General features: G+C 36.9%; 1 pseudogene across 1 annotated transcript; it reads right to left on the bottom strand.

Annotated features, from left to right (window-relative positions):
- Positions 1–5,019: 5,019 nt before the first annotated feature.
- LOC149820043 (UBP1-associated protein 2C pseudogene) lies at positions 5,020–17,486 on the bottom strand (annotated as a pseudogene). The gene is made up of 2 exons (XR_016426842.1): positions 15,916–17,486; positions 5,020–5,247 (listed from the first exon to the last, which is right to left on the bottom strand). The product of XR_016426842.1 is annotated as a UBP1-associated protein 2C pseudogene (transcript).
- Positions 17,487–18,311: the final 825 nt, after the last annotated feature.

The following is an 18,311-nucleotide window of genomic DNA, read 5'->3' as shown; positions in this document are numbered from 1 at the left end:
CCAGGATTCTCCGGCCGCATCAAACACACACTAAGAGATCGCTTTTTTCCACAAGCCCTTTCCTTCCATCATATGAAACAATAGTTGAAGAACCACCGTCGTCACTTGAATGGATATTCATAATACAAAAAATGACCTTAATGTATGATAAAAATAAAGTGGTTTATGAATTGCCTTACAATTTTTTAAATTTGAACAATGTCCAAATTCTCAATTTTCTTTTATTGTAAAACAACCTTTTTACCCTTCGCACAAACAAACTTTAGCCCCCCAAATATATGAATTTTCTCTTAAATATATGATTTTTCTGTTATACATTTGAGAATGTCCTTTCTACCTGCGCCTTTTATGTGATTTCATTAGAAAGAAGCTTGCACATTTTGGGATGTGCAAACCTTTTTTAACTAAATACCGTCACATTTGCAAATGTTATATGTCCTCATGCATTAGCAAGCATTGACCGGAAGGTGGCCCTTATATGATTTTAATAAAGAGTTTGCACATTTTAAGGACCTTTGCAACTCATAGTTGCAAATGTCAATATTTACTAATGTTAAGACATCAAGCAAAGGGCCTGTTGCCTGGTATATGCAAATGTGCAGATAAAGCCTTTAGCAACAATTCAATAGATATTTAAAAAAATCACATATTAGACAAATTTTGCATACTCATATTTAATAAAAAACTCACATATTTGTGAAAAAATAAACATATTTAGTAAAAAAATCACATATGTGAAAGAAAATCCACATTTAAATATTTTAGGGGAAATTTGCAAACCTGAAAAACATTGGCTTGGGAAAAAGGTTAAAGCTCATTTTACAGAAAAAAAAAACTTGTGACTTTAAACATCGAGAGAATTTTGAAGATTTCTAAGGCATTTAAAGAAACCCATCATTTATAGCATACAGTAGGCTTATTTTCCCTTGATAATATGGGTTGAAGCATTTGGACAGAACTGGAAAACAAAACTGCTTGGCGATCCTGCCTAGTTCAAAACAGACCAAAGCATGGCCCATCGTGAAATGGCAAAACAAGCGATCCTATAAAACTGATCACAAGCAAAACAACGTAGACCACTCAAAGTGGCATACCCATTTGCAAGGAGGCCTGTACTTGTAAAATTGAAGCATGAAGCGGCCGATCACACATCAATAAATATCCGATGAAAGGAGAAGCAATTTAGAAATCACAATAAGGAAGCAAGCGACTAGCAAACAACAAAAATAAAAAACTCAAATTTGAGATTCTAGGGTCTGCGGAAAAAAAATGAGATTAAGGGACGTTTCATTCGTGAACCAACTGTTAGGGACAACCGGTTCAGTACAAGCTTGTGTTAAAACAAGCTGTCCTCCTACACAGGTCTTATTAGTTTGATTTGACAGAACGTAGCATTGAAGAAATTAATCATTGTTTCGATTCCTAGTCAGGGAAGGTTTGAAAAAGATATTAACGTCTAACACATGAAAAGATGGATGAACATTTTTGAACGCAGTGACAAAGAAATTAAGGTCGAACACACAATAACGGATGGTCAAACATTTTTGAAGGGGGTTGAATTTGGATTCACAAAAAAATAAGTTTGTCAGAAAAATAGAAATCCAAGAGTACCCGATCGAACATAATCAACTTACTTTAAAATCTGATTTTGTTATGTTTGAAATTTTAAAATATCAAAAATAAATAAAAAATTAAGAATCAAATTTCAAAAAAATAAAAAAAAAACATAGGAATTGTCCGGTTTAAAAATAATTAAAATTTAAAAAACTTACGTTGCGAAAAAATTGCAAAAAAGAAACAAAATAGAACAATTACAACACACAAAAAGTAAGAAAAAAAAACTTAAAACATTAAAATACAGGGGAATCAGCCTGTTTAAAATATTTTAATTTAAAATTTTGAATTTTTAAATACATAAAATTCAAAACAAAAAAGAAAAATTCCATGCACCATATTTAAGAGAATAATACCGAATATCATGCATATCATATGGATCACATTGTATCTAATCATATGATAGCTTGGTTGTGAAAATATCTCATAAGCTTACAAGAAAGAAATTGTCATATGAAAACTTGTCTACATTAAATTTTTTCTATTGTTTACGTGACGTGAAATCCGCCTGTTTAGTATGCGCTAGTATAGCACGTCACCATGTCGTGGGACGCTGCAGGATCAAAACCCAATGGTACGCTATGTAACTGGTGGGGGTCTGTCTTAACACCAGCTAGACTTCCAAAACATAAATATTTACGTCATTCACCCAAAACTAACACATCCGTATGATTTCAAACCCCAAAAAATTCTAAAACATATTTTCTAATATAAGGCGAGCCAACACGGTTTCAAGCTTCCGAAACGAGCATCTAAGGATTTTGGAGAACCAATGACTGGGTAGCCTACTGCACGAAAAAATACAAAACAACTACCGAAAGAAGGCACCCAACTCCATTATGGTGTATCGTGGTGTAAAGCCAAGCATATTAGAGAGATTTAATTGTACCCACAAAAGATTGAACTTACGAGGGCGCACAAGTCCATTCAGGTGTATCGCTATGCAAAGCCAACCCTATTTTGTGAACGAATGAGAGATTTACTTGTACCCATAAAAGATTGGCCTTTATACAGAACAGAAGCACACTAGAAAAATGCGTCCGTTACATCAATTTTAGCATATGAACAGCTTAGCGAAGTGCACACTGCGCACCGTCCTTAAACACGGCCAGTACATGCATCACAACTAGAGACCCACTGTAATAACAGCCAATAGGTTTTGTAACAATAACTTGGTCCAGACCTCATATCGTAGTTAATGCAAAAACAGGAAGAGTAAGCAAAGATTTACCACTTTACAAGGGAAACACAAAACCCAAGCAAAAGATAAAACTTGCTTAGTATCAAACTTGATGACGTCATAAACAATTGCTAATTCTTAAAGCACATTTACATATAAAGATTACCACAAACATAAGGGTGACCATGAAACGCTCTCTGAACCAAATAGCAATAAACTCATTCACCACACGCATAACGAGAAAATAAGGGGTGCACTAGAAGACCAAATTGTTAGTGAGAATAAAAACAATGACAAACCAAGGGAGCTAAGCACATGAATTACTGTGGGACAAATGCCAACTAATCGTCTTTACGATTCCTTCAGCCATCTCAGCGATATTGAATTAGAAAAAAAAAAGAAAAAAGAAAATGATCTAGAGAAGAAATTTGACATAAATCTGGGCACCGAATTGCCATCAGTAGTCAATGTGCAAACCAACAGAATAGTGGAGTAATCGATTTCCCCAGGGGAATCTAACAAAAAGTCAAGAGCTAGTTCTCCGAACACAACAAATTAAGCCAGAAATCATCTACATCACACATTTTTCAACGACAAAACAGGAAGCCCACCAGAACAACATTATAATCTAGTCAAAGACCTTCAGGTGGTATGGTGCAACATACAAAAATATCTTTCGCAGAATAAATCAATCTATTGTTGGTCTTGTGACCACCAACAAGAGCCTAAGGACAAAAATTATCATAAGGTTTAGTCTTGTGACCAAAGATTAAGGAAAAAATTATCATAAGATAGAAATTATGGAAATCCTCAAGCCAAAATAAGATTCAGATTAAGACCTAAAAGTTTAAAACATTTTTTAGAGGCTAATCCAGCTTTAGTAAGATCACATACTGATGCCTAATAGTCTATTATGGATAACAGCAGCACTTAAAGAACAAAAGCATAATATCCACTTGGTCTAGATCCGTGTTATGGACCAAGATCCGTGTTATGGACCGATGAGATCTCTCTCTCTCTCTCTCTCTCTCTCTCTCTCTCTCTGAGCGTGTCTGTGCACCAAACCTATAACCTTGGTCTGTCTCCGAAAGATTAAGAACAAAACCTGAAAGAAATGTTTTACTAAAAAAATGAAAATAGGCAACAGAAAATCATTTTTGAAATTTCCAATAAAAACAAGAAAAAAGAAAACAAAATTTTAAGAGGGTTGATCGAAGTTTGATCCCTGTAAGATGAAGCTTCTTCCTAACACAAACAGCCATACTCATTGACCATGAGGAGTCCTGTAACAGGGACCTCCTTTTGGACCAGCCGAGAATGATCACAGTAAGTGGGAGCTGTTTGTGTGGGGAAATGCTGGCTTGTGAGGGCATGGTGACTGGTTTGGGTAAAGAAACAAGATTTAAGAGGGCTTCTTTTTCCCCAAGTATAATTCAACAATCGCATTTGACCAGACACATCTCGTTCTATTTACTCATCACTGTAACGTTGGTGACAGCTTATCAGTTGTCACCATTCCCTCTTTTACCTAAATAATACATTTAATTTTACATAACAAAAAAACTATAACAGCCTTTATTAATAATTTCTTAGGATACACAGTATCAGGTGTTCCAGTTTTCAGTACAAATAAGTTCCAAATCATTATTCAAATGTGCAAACACCAAAAAAGTGACTGGCAGTGAAGTGTACATGCCACACATGCACACGCATCCATGACAATGAACAAAGAACATTGGGCTACATCTTAGAGAAAAACACTAAATAGAATCTAACACGCATGAGTTCGATTAACCTAAGCGACAATGACATGTCAAAGAAACGAGTTGATAAAACAACAAATGATCGCCTTTAACCAAAGAAGGAATAAAAAACCAACAAGCAAGCTTTCAATTACTGCAGAAGCAACAAATTAAACAAAAAACACTGGCATGGTTGAAAGAAGCCAAAATATTATAAAAATGGTTGTGTAGGGAGACAGCTCGAGAAGGGAAAAGCTATCAGCTTGTGCTCCAAAACAACAGATTCAAAAGAACATACAAAAAAAGGTTGCACACATGCAAACGTGAAACATGCACATGCAAACATCCAGACACAATCCACACATAAGAGTAACTTACAGCAGACACAGGCAACCAGCCAAGTGATGAAGATAGATGCAAAATCAATGCAAAGCAAAACAACAAAATCACAAGCATCATAACTAAAATAAGCCTTCAGAAAACATTAAAGTAGTCATAATAAAATTCCTTCTTATAGATCATTAAACAGACGTGCATTTGTTGGCTCCTTAATCATCACCCTCAAAAATACCACTTATCAAAAACAAATCGCATCTGTAAAGAGTTCAGAGCAGAGAAGCCACATAGTTTGCTAAACCATTTATCAAACCAGATACATGTCTGCATTCACCACAACCAAACAAAGCAATTCGCGCCCAAGCTTTCATACACCTGAATCACACATCCATCACAATTCAATCCATCATTCCATATCAAACAGGCAGTCAGAAAAGAAAATCAGACATGAACTAACAAATAAAACAAGAACAATTTATCAACCAGAAAAAGCTAGCTTTTATAAAATGGTACCTATCAACAAAGATTACAACCAACGTTCACACATTCAAGCAACTAAGATCAGGAAAGACAAACCAAGTTCAATTAGCAAGAAAGAAAGCAAACAAGCAACAAGCATAAAAAAACAACTCTAATTCAACATAATGCATCAAGGGACAAGTATGATTTTAGTGCAAAAAAGTGACATTGTCAGGATTACCCCAAACGACAATCTACATCACTTTATATGTGTCACGGAAATCTGTAGTTTGAAAACAAAAAGATGGTGATTAGGAGGTATTCGGAGATTAAAGGAAAACAAAAGAACAATTGGCAAATTCTGAAAAATGTACAATCCTAACCAAAAACAATCAACTCATGTCAGTCTATGGTACTGCAAAAGTTAGGAGCATCACACACACACACACACACACAGATATATATATATATATATATATATATATATATATATATATATATATATATATATATATATATACTTACACAAGCGAGCACACAAAAATGTTTTGGATGTTCCATTTTTAACATACTCTACAGATATGGTCCATATTCTATTCAGCAGAAAACATGTTTTGGATCATGTGGCTGCCAAAGCTTCAAAAATCACAGGCCGACAAATACCAAAAGGTTATGATTTTAGAATCATCTTTTAACATCTAAATGACATGATCCAAATTCTGATCCCTAACAAACCACAATAAAGACGCCTGCAGGGTCAGATAAGTAGATAAAGCCTGCAGTCATGATTTTGACACAATAGGATGGCCCGAGTTGACATGACAACACACATGTGCATGCACAGTTACACACACCGCGCTCAATATTCTAATAATCAATGTGACAGTGTCATACTTAATTGAAGCATGCACACTAAGAAACTATCAGACTGACTAAATGTCAGGGCGACCATTGGTACAACTTTACATGGTTCCATATAAAGAGCAAAATAATGGTTGTGAAAAATATGATATCATATCTTCTTAAAATAAAGCTATTTTTCCTTCAAAATAAATGTGCTTGTATGGTCCAAAACCAATTTTGTTTTTGACAGAAGTCAACCCAAAAAACTATCAACACCTCATGTGGCTTCTAATACTATCTCAGTTGCAAGAGCATGTCTGACAAACTATGAGCCTAATTCAAAGTTCAAACACTAAATAAATCAGTGCATAGAACTAATGAAGAAGCAAAGTGGAGCACCGTGGTTAGGACAACTGACAATATTTCAGAAAGAAAGTTTACAAGCATGTAAGTTCAAAACATTCAATGTAGAAACCATTGAACAATAAAAAAAAAGAGGCAGTTCATAACAGTTATGAGAAATATATGTAGTATAACAAGAGCAAGCAACAAATAACAAAAACAGCCATATGGCCTTAGTTGTCAAAAGCGTTAGTTGGAGCCTAGGCAGAACACCCTTAGAAGGACTAGTCGAGACCTAGACAGGGCCAAAAATAAATAAAACATCAAGAAAAGCAAAACTTTTACAATAAATAGTTAGATTTAGTGACAAACATATTATTGTAACTGTGGACGAAGTGTGTAAATCAGTGTAACATGTCACAAAATTAAGAAATTGCATAATATTGAACATACACCAAAACTTGGGGCACACCATCTGATTATTATATATACATAAATACATACCAGCCACTGTTTCGCTATGTCACTGTTAGGACCATCCCAAAAATCATAGTTTTTAGATGTCTATGTTAGATGTGTTTATGATTGTTGCTGAATTAGTGTAACACATCACAATATTATGAAATTCCATAATATTGAACATACTCCAAAACTTGGGGCAAAACATCTGATTACTCTATATACATACATACATACCTGCCACTGCCACTAGTTGTGTTTAACATTAGATAAATTCAATCTTATTAAAATGACTAAATATCCATTAAAAGAATGGTATTTTTGAAAAAGCATGCTTACTTTTATGGGTATTATAGGACTTTTGAACTTGGAGAGCTAAAAAAAGTAAACATCTTTTCCAAAAAAGAAAATTTATCTATCCAAGTTACATTTTTTATCACAAAAAGTAATCATGTATTTTTAAAAATGCCTTCTTTTAAGGGTATTTTAGTCATTTTCATAAAGTTGAATCCATCTAACGTTAAACACAAGTAGTTTTCTGTTAGATTAACCCTATATATAGATCAAGGTTGTAAGTATCATATCGTAACCCATGTCGATCAGGCCCAAAGTAAGATATGTATCATATCATATAAAAAATTGTAAATTTCACAAAAAAAATCTAAAAAACAAAAATATATATATAATATAAGAACATAATTTATTTACGTAATATGATTAACTAAACATAGACATGTTCTTAAACATTAAACAACCATGCATTTGGTTGTGCAACAGCTACACATAACATTGCAAAAGTTAAAGTTACATTTTTTAGTTGTGGAATGTGATGCTAAGGGGAAAGGCATAATATAGAACGTACTCGTGCCTTTCTTTTATCATCTTCTATAAGACTAGTAAGAAGCTCAACACGAGTATCAATAGGAATGTAATGTGTACATAATTTCACGATAGAGTTTTTATGCCCCACAACATACATTTAAATTTGTATCCTTTCAAATCCATCTCCAAGTCTACTAGTGTAAAATATTTCACTGCAAGATCCTTTGAGAGGCATACTCCAAAACCTCTAGCCACCATATACCTTCTAGAGCACGGATAAATGAATTTGATCACTACAAAGATGTAAAACAATGCTCAATAGTATACTTAGGGTATGTTTGATGCGACATGTCCTTTTTAACGTGAAATTTTCACTCCACCCCACCAACTACAAAAATATTGAGGATGGGGGAACCTACAGTGCAGCGATCGGGCCTCCCCCTCGATGCCCTCGTCTTCCTCCAAGGATGAAGGGGCAATATCGATCGTAGCTATAACGGAGGTGGGGCCAGCATCAAGGATGACATTTTCGAGTCAGTCCGACCCAGACCTCAAACGGATTGTTTTTAGGGTTTCCCTTTTTCTAATTTTATTGATTTTTTGAAAATTGTTTTGATGTTTTGCGCTTTTGGAAAATTTTCATGGAGTCGATGATTATCATCTCAATGATGGATTTTCCATTCTTTTTCTTCTTTTTCATTTTTAGAGTTTTTTAGAAATTAGGATGACATTTAGATAATTTATAATAACTATCAATTTTTTATTTTTTTTTCCTCCAAATACTCACCTTTGAAACATTTTTTAGTTTTAAATTCAATCAAAGATTTTAGATTATGAATAGATCTGAATATTTTTTTGTACGATCCAATTCAAAGTTTTTTAGTTTCAAATTTCAAACATTTTTTAGATTTAAATCCAATTCAATCAAACATTTTTTAATTTCAAATTTTGAACATTTTTTAAATTTAAATCCAATCAAATCTGTCTTTTTTTTAAAACAATCCAAGTTTTAAATCCAACCCAATCAATCAAAAAATGGTTTGCGTATTTGTTTTAGGGTTGTTTTCTTTTTTTCATGTTTGGATCCAATTCGAGATCCATATCTAGGGCTAAAATCCATAATAAAGTTGTTAAAACGTGGATAATAATGGGTGGATCGAGTCATTCGATCCAAAACAAATTTATCTGACCCATTATCAATGTGTCCATGTTGTTCAAGCACAGCGTAAAACAAATGTTTGTTTGGAACACAACTTTTGGGTGCTATCGAAACAAACATTGGACTTGGTAAAGTTGTTATGGAACCAAGAGAATGTGTGTACTATCAAAACAAACAAGGAACACAGCTTTTGTGTACTATCGAAACAAACATTGGACTTGGTACAGTTGTTATGGAACGAAGAGAATGTGTGTTTTGTTTGTTTCATTCTCCTATTTTGTTATTTCATGGACAAGCAATCAAACAATCCCTTAGGGACAAATTTTGAGTTCTAAGGGCACAACAAATGGGATTAAGGGTAAAAAAACTAAAGTAAAGTAATATTTTATAAAAACATCAAGAAAAAAGGAGCTTTCCCTCCTTCAACTTAAATCATACACAAATGAAACAAAGAACATGGATTTTTACCTTATCTCACTTTAGTGAAAATAGGGCTAAAATGCACTCTTGAGCAAACCGTAAAATTCCTCTCCCTTACGCATGAATCAACCCCAAAATCACACGCACAAATCCCACCACATGTTCATTAAGAAAAACTTTTGACACAAATTTTAAAAAAAAACTTTAATTTTTTTTTAAATGTGTTCAGTACGAGCGAAGCTTTGCACAAGCTCAACTCAAGTTGAGCCCGAACATAGGTTGTTCAAGTTAAACTCCAACTCGAGCACAGACATGTTTCTAAAAATTAATGAAACATATTATATTGTATCATACAATAAAATACAATACGATAGATAACTGAAAAACAGAGTTTATATGTGTGTCAAAAACACATGCATAAATGTAAACAACAAAAAATAAAAAAGAAAAAAAAAGTTAAAAAAAGAGAAAAATGAAGAAAAAAAGAGTGGAGGAACAAGATCAGGAAGAAGAAGAAAGAAGAATAAAATTGAAAAAGAAAAAAAAGGAAGAAGAATATAAGAGGAAGAAAAAAATAAGCCGACGGGGTGAAAGGAGGAAGAATAAAAAAATAAGAATGTAAAAAAGAAAATGAAAAGAAGAAGAAACTGATGTTACAATGAATTGACAAACTTTGATTGGCATGTTGGCAAGTTCTCTCCAGAATCATCAAGAAACTAAGCCCATTTCTCCTTCCACTCTCATCATGTCTCATTAAAGCTTACACCCAATGGGAGATATCCCTCTCCCTCCTCACTTGCTTCCCTCTCTTTTTCCATCTTGCCAACAACATCTAGGCACACCAGCTGGAGGGAAGATCAGGTGGGAGAGTCCTTGCATCTTCTCCTGAATTGAGAAACTTTGACTGGCATGTTGGCATGTTCTCTCCGCAATCAATAGTTCGGCCCATGGTTGACAATCTCAAAAATCAGTTTTGGATCAGCCAAGCTTGACCTTATGACATGGGGCACGTCATGGTTTTATATTTAATTTACAATAACATTTATAAATCCTAATTTCACATCAAAAACAAACCAAGCCAAATTTATGCAAAACTTCAAATTAAATCACATAAACATATTATCAAATGAAATTATAGTAAACAGGAAAATATACCTTATAAAAGACCAAAAAACCTTTAGAAAAAACTCTAAAACATTTACTTCAGGAAAACCCCTCAAAGAAATTATTATTATATGAAAAATAAAAACAAAATAAGAATAAAAAGGAGATAAGAACGCCTTTAGAGAGAGAGAGAAAGAAATCACCATAAAGCAATCTTATTTCACAATAAAAACAAATGAAAGGGCAATAAAAGCAATGTACTTAGATTTGTGACTTTGGCTGAGTTGAAGGGGCAGAAACTTTGATCTAAGCAGATGCCAGGTAACTCGAGCAAGTTGAGCTTGGCTGATCAAAGATGCAGACTCTCACAGTAAATTTATATCTCCGTCAAAAAATAGAGAAAGAAGGGCAGGAAGGACTAAGTGAAGTGGCAAGCATTAACACTTAACAGGTGTTGAACCAAGGAGAGAGGAAGGGAAGCTTGGCTCCAAAAAGACTTTTATTGACAAATGAGATACTGAACTCAGTTGAAACATCACTAACTCGTGACCCGGCCAAGTCAATAGAAAAAATCAGGTGATTTTAGTGTAAAACAAGTTATAATGAAATTTTGAATCGAAAATGCTTCAATCAAAAGTCTCAATTGATTCACAAGTCAACTCGCCAAGTTTTCCAACCACAGTTCAGCCTTCCCTCTCTACATTCCCTCTTTTCTTTCTTATTCCTTAGAAAGAGTAGCACTTACTAAGAGTGAAGAGATGGAAGGAACCAAAGTGAGTTACTAGGGTTGGCAGCTTTGACAAAAACAAGCATGTGATCCACTAAAAAGCAGTGACAGACCCATGTCAAGGACACCACCAAGCCAAAACATCTCATGGTGACAGTCAAACATGCATAACACACAATCAACATTATGTCTATCACTTCATACATGCTCTATTTAAATATTATGAGTATTGATTTGATTTCCATGGTTGTATCTTAGACAATTTATTATTGGTCCAAGTCTGATTGGATTCACCACTCAATGATGGCTCAGATATACACATACACAACAAGTCAGCATCCCATATAAATGTGTGTGGGTGTGCCATTGTCCTACTTTTGTCCTAATTCCCATAAATCTGTTGTATTTGTTGTATCCTTGCAATGCACCCACGTGCTCATATAACCATCTCCATTTGGCTTATGATTATTACAATGGACCTAGGCAGACTGCAAGCTAAAATTATGTCATGTGCCATAAAACATTAAAACTGAGGATTGTACAGATATGTCAAATCCACATGCCTCACATACAATCCAAAGAAGATTCCCAAAGTCAATGGGTCATACATGAGTAGCACAAGCTGAAGGATGACACAAACAATGATAAATAATGAACATAAAAAGTTTCCCACATCCTACTAAGGGTACCTCAAGCAGGAGGTACAAGTAAGCACAAACGGTGCCATAAGTCCTACAAAATGGGCTTCTTATGAACAACGAAAGGTAAGTGGAAATATCAAGCTAGAAAAGTCAATCATATGCAGAATTATCACAGAAAATCTAAAAAAAAGCATATTATTATGTACACACCACTATATACTGTACATTAAGATACCAATCTTGCAGTACATTAATTCTCATCAACCACCTCAAACACATTGTTATATATACACCACAGCATACTGCACAGTAACATATCAATCTTGCAGCACATCATTAGTTTATCATCAACCATTACAAAGTCCAAATAGCAATGACATTTTTTCACCAGCAGCTAATAGCAACAAAAATCATAACCTTCATCGAATAGCTTCCCATGCCCACAAATAAAAGACTGCAGTCATGGCAAGATCCAGACATAGTATGTAAACTGAAACCAATGGCCACCTAAAGAGTCTTATTTGCATACTAACATGCATCATTATGATATTGTAACCCTTACCTAAAGATTGAAAATGTCATACGCAATGGATAAAGTTAGTCAAAAGCCACATGCCAAAGACGAGGTACCATCATGTCTCAATTCCAAGATTTTGGGCCAATAACTATATGTGAAGTTGACTGTCATCCCAAATGACAGTCAAGTTCCCGTGCCACTAACATATCTAAACTTGCATCCTTAGCATTAGTGGCAAGAACAACAACCACATAAAATTGGAGTGCACATCAAGTCGCACAACAAAAGTACATGATCTGGGCAGAAAAGGTTCCTTAGATCTAAAGCTACATTGGAAATTTGGAATGGTTCCACTAGAAAGAAGACTGAGATTGCACCATCTGACATCCAGTTCCAGTTCCATTGTCATATAAACTTACACACAAGAAAGAACACAGAATTACCTAATTTTGGCAGCAGTTCAAGGTTTTTGCATCTAAAGCCAGACTGGAATGGCAGCACTAGAAAGAACGCAGAGAAGCCTAACCCACGTATTTTCAGGCTCCCTTTATTTAGTGAAACAACAGGAATACAACATCTTTGTTTCTACAATTACATTTCGATGCCACACCAAGGCAGGAAAATTGGAGAATAAATTCCATGGAATTTTAGTACCATGGAATTCAAACAAAAGACAGAACATGAATTGAATCATATGCTTTAAAAAGTATTTCTAGCAAATAAACCAGCATGATCCTCACAAGTGGTAGATAGAAAGAAAAATCAATCCATCCAGAGGTGCAGGGTGACCTCACATACATCTGAATTCAAAAGACAACAGGTTTTGACAAGCAAAGAGCACACTCTATAACGTATTTATGTTTTCGGCTATGAAATAAGTGTGAAACAGGAACTCAAAGGATCACAGTGAGCACTGGGAGAGTTGTCCAAGAAAAGAGCTACAACCAAACACCACCTCTAAAAAAACTTGTGTGAATTTGAAAACCGGGAGATTGGATTGGCAGATGGATAATGCCAGATCTGAGCAATTCAAATGTAGGATTCTTTTTTTTAATGTGAACTCACAGACCTCACCCCAGCTGACGGGTCTAGCCAGAGATATGTGAATATAATCCTTGGAGCTCTAGCCCAAACTGGGGGATCAGGCCAGAGATATGTGAATATCGAATCCTTGGAATTCAAATTTGATCCTCGAATTTAGGAACTGAAGCATTTAAATGCACCCTAATGGACACATAGAAACAAATGCAACATACCAGAATAACCAACACTTGAAAATTTTTATCAACATTAAAGCATGCTTTACAGCACAGAGTTAAAAGAGAAATAAAGCAGTCCTCTGGAAAGTTTACATGCAAGCCATCAAACTACCATGAACATCATAAGTCCAGCACAAACTTAAACAGCCAACATATGTTACCATCTATTAGTTGACATTGACAAGTATCAACAACTTAAAAGAAACGACACTTATTTGAATACAGAGAAAAAGGTACATATCACCTTCAACATAGGACATCCATAATGAACAACAAAATACAACAAACCCCATGGCCGTAAAAATATTCACATGACCTGCATCTCAGCCACACACACACACACAGACACAGAACATGTTCAAGTCAACAAGATCATGTCCCATTACAATTTCATAACAAACATATGAACACACATGCCACAAGACATCTCAAACAGGTGGACCAAAACTTACCAAATTTTGGAAATAAGATCCACCACACAAAATGTTTCACTATCAAACCCCAGAAGCCTTTCCAAGATACACAAAGTTCACGAAAGCTACAAGTACATCGACCAAACAATGGAATACATACTCTATCCCCATTCAAAGACATAAATAGGAAGAAAGGCAGTGCAGGGATCAAACAGACCTATAATAAAGTGCACGACTTTTGAACCTTCAATCAAAAGACAATGAAAACAAACTCTGACAGAGAGAAAATGCAACAGCAACATCCTACTCCACGTCAAAATGTGATAACGATTACTCCTAGCAATAAAATGGCCACCTTTATAATAAACACTAGCATCATAAAGATTAGAATAACAGGATCAACCTTACAAAGAATCAGACAAGTTGACAGCCACAAGGATCAGACTAGTAAACGCCAATCAAAACACTGAGAATAGCTATAAGTGAGATAAACAATACAATGGCAAGAGAAACAAAGAGATGACATAGTCACAAGGTCGGCCTACAGAATGCCAGTCAAAAGACTGATAACAGCTAGAAGTGAGATATACAATGCCATGGCAAGAGAAATGAAGTAGTACTACTGTGAAGACACTTCATAAACGGCAGCATGTTGAAGGCAGAAATATGATATAAAGGAATCCTAATACAATAGGCACCTTGGTCATAGGCATAGTACTTTATACAATGCAGAAACCTTCATCTGGGTTTTCCAAACACCAAATTGAATATTTGTGACTATGCATACCAAATTCACATTTCATTTTATTTTCCTTCACTGAAGTAATTAAGTTTCACAATTAAATAATTGAGTGAAATAGCGCCATTTTTTACATGCTCATATCAATAAATACTCCACCGCAAACTAAAACCCGCTGTCAAGCAACAGAAAATATCTCTGAACTTTTCACCCATGCCCAGTTATCCAGGAATAATAGATGGGAGATTATTCTTATAGAATAAGATAACCAAAGAAAATACCGCCCACACAATATTTCAATGAGAGAAAATTATGACAGCAACAGAACACAATAACATAGGCTTATGCATTCTCAGGCCAACAACCTTTTGTATCCATGAAACAAGAATACAGATGCCGCTTTATCAGAAATATGGAAAGTGACAGAAAGTGGGGAACTACGTGAACCAAAGGAAAGCAGTCAGAACATACTTCCACAGAATGGTCTCCATTAGACGGAACAGAATTCTCAGCTTGGTTGTCAAGGAAAGTCTATGTAAGAAAATGGTGACAACAACAAAAAACCAACAGAAGGAACCTGAGAAACATGGATATAGAACCCCATATCCTAATATATCTATCGATCCTAGCATGAAACAGTTCAAAAAATTAATAATACAAATAACTAAGCCAAAAAATACCAATCAAATGATAGAGGATGACATGAGGAACACAGGAACAAAGCCCTAAAAATGTGAAGGAAACGCATCAAGAACTTGAAAAACTTCAATGAAAACCAAGGAATTTGGCGTAAAAACCAACAGTTATGTGACTTGAAAGTAAGGAATGTGAACAAGAACCAAAACCAAGAGGATCACACATCTATACAAAATTAGATAAAAACACAAACGATTCATGCATCGACTAATATTCAAGCATAGACAATGTGTACATAAAAAAATAGATCATAAATGAACACTTTCCACCTTACCAGCTACATAACTATACAAATTCCAAATGAATTCATGTACAGCACAGCCATTCATACAATTCAAAAATAAATAGCAAAAACCAGCAACATGCAAATGAATGGATGGCAAAAGAATATGCTAAAGAAAATAATTACAACTAAAATGAAGATTCGCAAAGGAGGCACTCACCTAATAATAAGGTGGAATGCTGCTCTGGTACATCCCACCAGAGGGAACCCGCATAACCGGTGATGTTCCAGAAGGCTGGTGATGCAGGCTCTGGTACGATGAACCCGATGACAGACTATAGTAAACAGGTTCTGGATAACCAACAGAGGTTGGACCGCCTCCACCAATGGAAGTCGACGGCATCCTATACAAGGATGTCCCACCTCCAATTCCTCCATAGACAACCGCTCCAGGTCCGGCGTATTGCGAACCACCATACTGCGCTGCACCAGCACCGTACCCACCAGCACCCAATCCACCAGCACCCAACCCACCAGCACCCAACCCACCAGCGCTCAACCCACCAGCGCCCAATCCACCAGCACCCAACCCACCAGCGCTCAACCCACCAGCACCCAATCCGGCACCATATCCACTGCCCAGAGATGACGGAACCTGGCCAGAAACCCCCGATAGACAGGGGTTCACAGAAGACGGCAAAGATGAATTGAGAGCATGGTGCCCGGGGGCAATCGCAGTCGGAGGCGGGTGGCTCGGGTGACTGCCCAACCCACCGTAACCTGCCACACCACCATACTGCATCACACCAGGGTTGCCAGGGATCGGATTCGCAGCCAGACCACCGGGGGGCACCTCCATCATGCCATCCGGCACACCTCCAGGGCCAGGCTTCCCCTTCTTCCCCTCAACAGCGAGCTTGCACAGGATTTGGTGTCCATCGATGACCTTCGTCGGCTCGACCAAAGACGCCTTGGCCGCTTCAGCCGTCTTGTAGACAAAGAGAGCGTAACCCCTTGACTTGCCCGTCTGCTTGTCGTAGCCGAGCGGTCCCTCCTCGATCTCGCCGTACTGGAGGAAGTGCAAGAGCAGACGGTCTGCTGGCATGTCTACGGGAACGTTGCCGAGGAAGATCTTGCGGGCGGAGACATCGGGGGCCGCGGAGGCGGGCTGGTTGCCGGCAGCGGCGAGCTGTGTGACGGTCATGCGGCCGTCAATCTTCTTGCTGGGCTCCTTGAGGGAGTTGATGGCGCCGTCGATGTGCTTGAAGGTGATGAATCCGTAGCCCTTGGACTTGCCGGTGGCCTTATCGAGAATGACGACGGCCTCCTCGAGCTGGCCGTAGGCGGAGAAGATGGTGCGGAGGCCGTCGGTGGTGGTGTCCCAGCCGAGGCCGCGGATGAAGAGCTTGCGCTGGCTGGCGTCAAGGTCGGCGACGGAGCGGACGGCATCGAGGACGTCTGGGTGCTTGACGGTGGCCTCCTGGAGGATGTAGAGCAGCTGTTCCTTTGTGAAGGGCTCCAGGATCTTGCGGGCGTCCTCCACCGTCAGATCTGCCGTCCCATTCTCCTCCGCCTTCCTCTTCTTCATCGCCTCCATTCCTTCTTCTCCTTCTCCTCGCTTCTGATCGATCGGTGGGTAGATGGGGAAGCTAGGGCTTTTGCTTTCTGCTAGGGTTTTCTAGAGTCGCGGAGCGGCGAGAGAGAAAGGGGCGGGAGAAAAAGCTAGGGTTTTTACGTTTTCTTTGTGCTTAGCGTTGGTTCTCTCCCTTCCTTTTTAAGGGATCAGAAAAGAAGGCTGAGATTTTCAGCCTAGGGTTTCCTTATTTATAGTCAGTTTCGGTGCCCATAACACTTCTCTCTCTCTCTCTCTCTCTCTCTCTCTCTCTCTCTCTCTGGTCGGATCTGAACCCGGGTCTCAGTTTGAAGTGTTGTACCGGGTTTGGACCCAGACCCGATCGAATCCACCAAAAAACATACCCGGATCCATAATGATTGCATGAACCGATCTATACCCAGTAAAATAATATTTTTTTATCTTTTTTATATTGAAAAAAGCGCAGGTTTAAATCAGAATTTGGGTAAGACAGGTATGAAATTTCACAATCCATAGACACATAGGGCTCTTTGGATTTGACCCAGTTTTTAATTAAATCTCTTTCTTTGTCATCAAACCCCTGACCTTATAGGGTTTCGTATGGTTCCAGTTAGAGTCAAATGGGATCCATTGACACCCAGTAAAAATCACTTTCATTATATACTTTTTGGGGGTTTTTGGTAGATTAGACCATCTGTTGTGATTTACATGGTTTGTTTAGAAAAATAGGTTTTGAATTACATGATTATGACATTTTATTAGGTTTTTCACGGGCTTTAAATTCAAAGGCCCACAACGTAGGAAGACTCGGCAACTAAAAATATGGAATTTTTACATTCAAAAATATGATATTTGGTCTTATTCTTAGCACAATAATCATGTTGAACGCATATATATATATATAGTATGATAAAGTTTATATAGTTTTCGCTTACCTTCTTTATTACCAAATCTTAACCTCATATATTATATATTGCACAGAAAAGAGTACTTATTATCTGGATAGAGAATACATTTTTCCA

This window comes from Nuphar pumila, chromosome 12, assembly GCF_984573655.1.
Source record: "Nuphar pumila chromosome 12, dmNupPumi1.hap1.1, whole genome shotgun sequence".
Classification (NCBI taxonomy): domain Eukaryota; kingdom Viridiplantae; phylum Streptophyta; class Magnoliopsida; order Nymphaeales; family Nymphaeaceae; genus Nuphar; species Nuphar pumila.
Note: the sequence above shows the minus strand (reverse complement) of the source record. Positions and strands in the feature narration are given on the sequence as shown.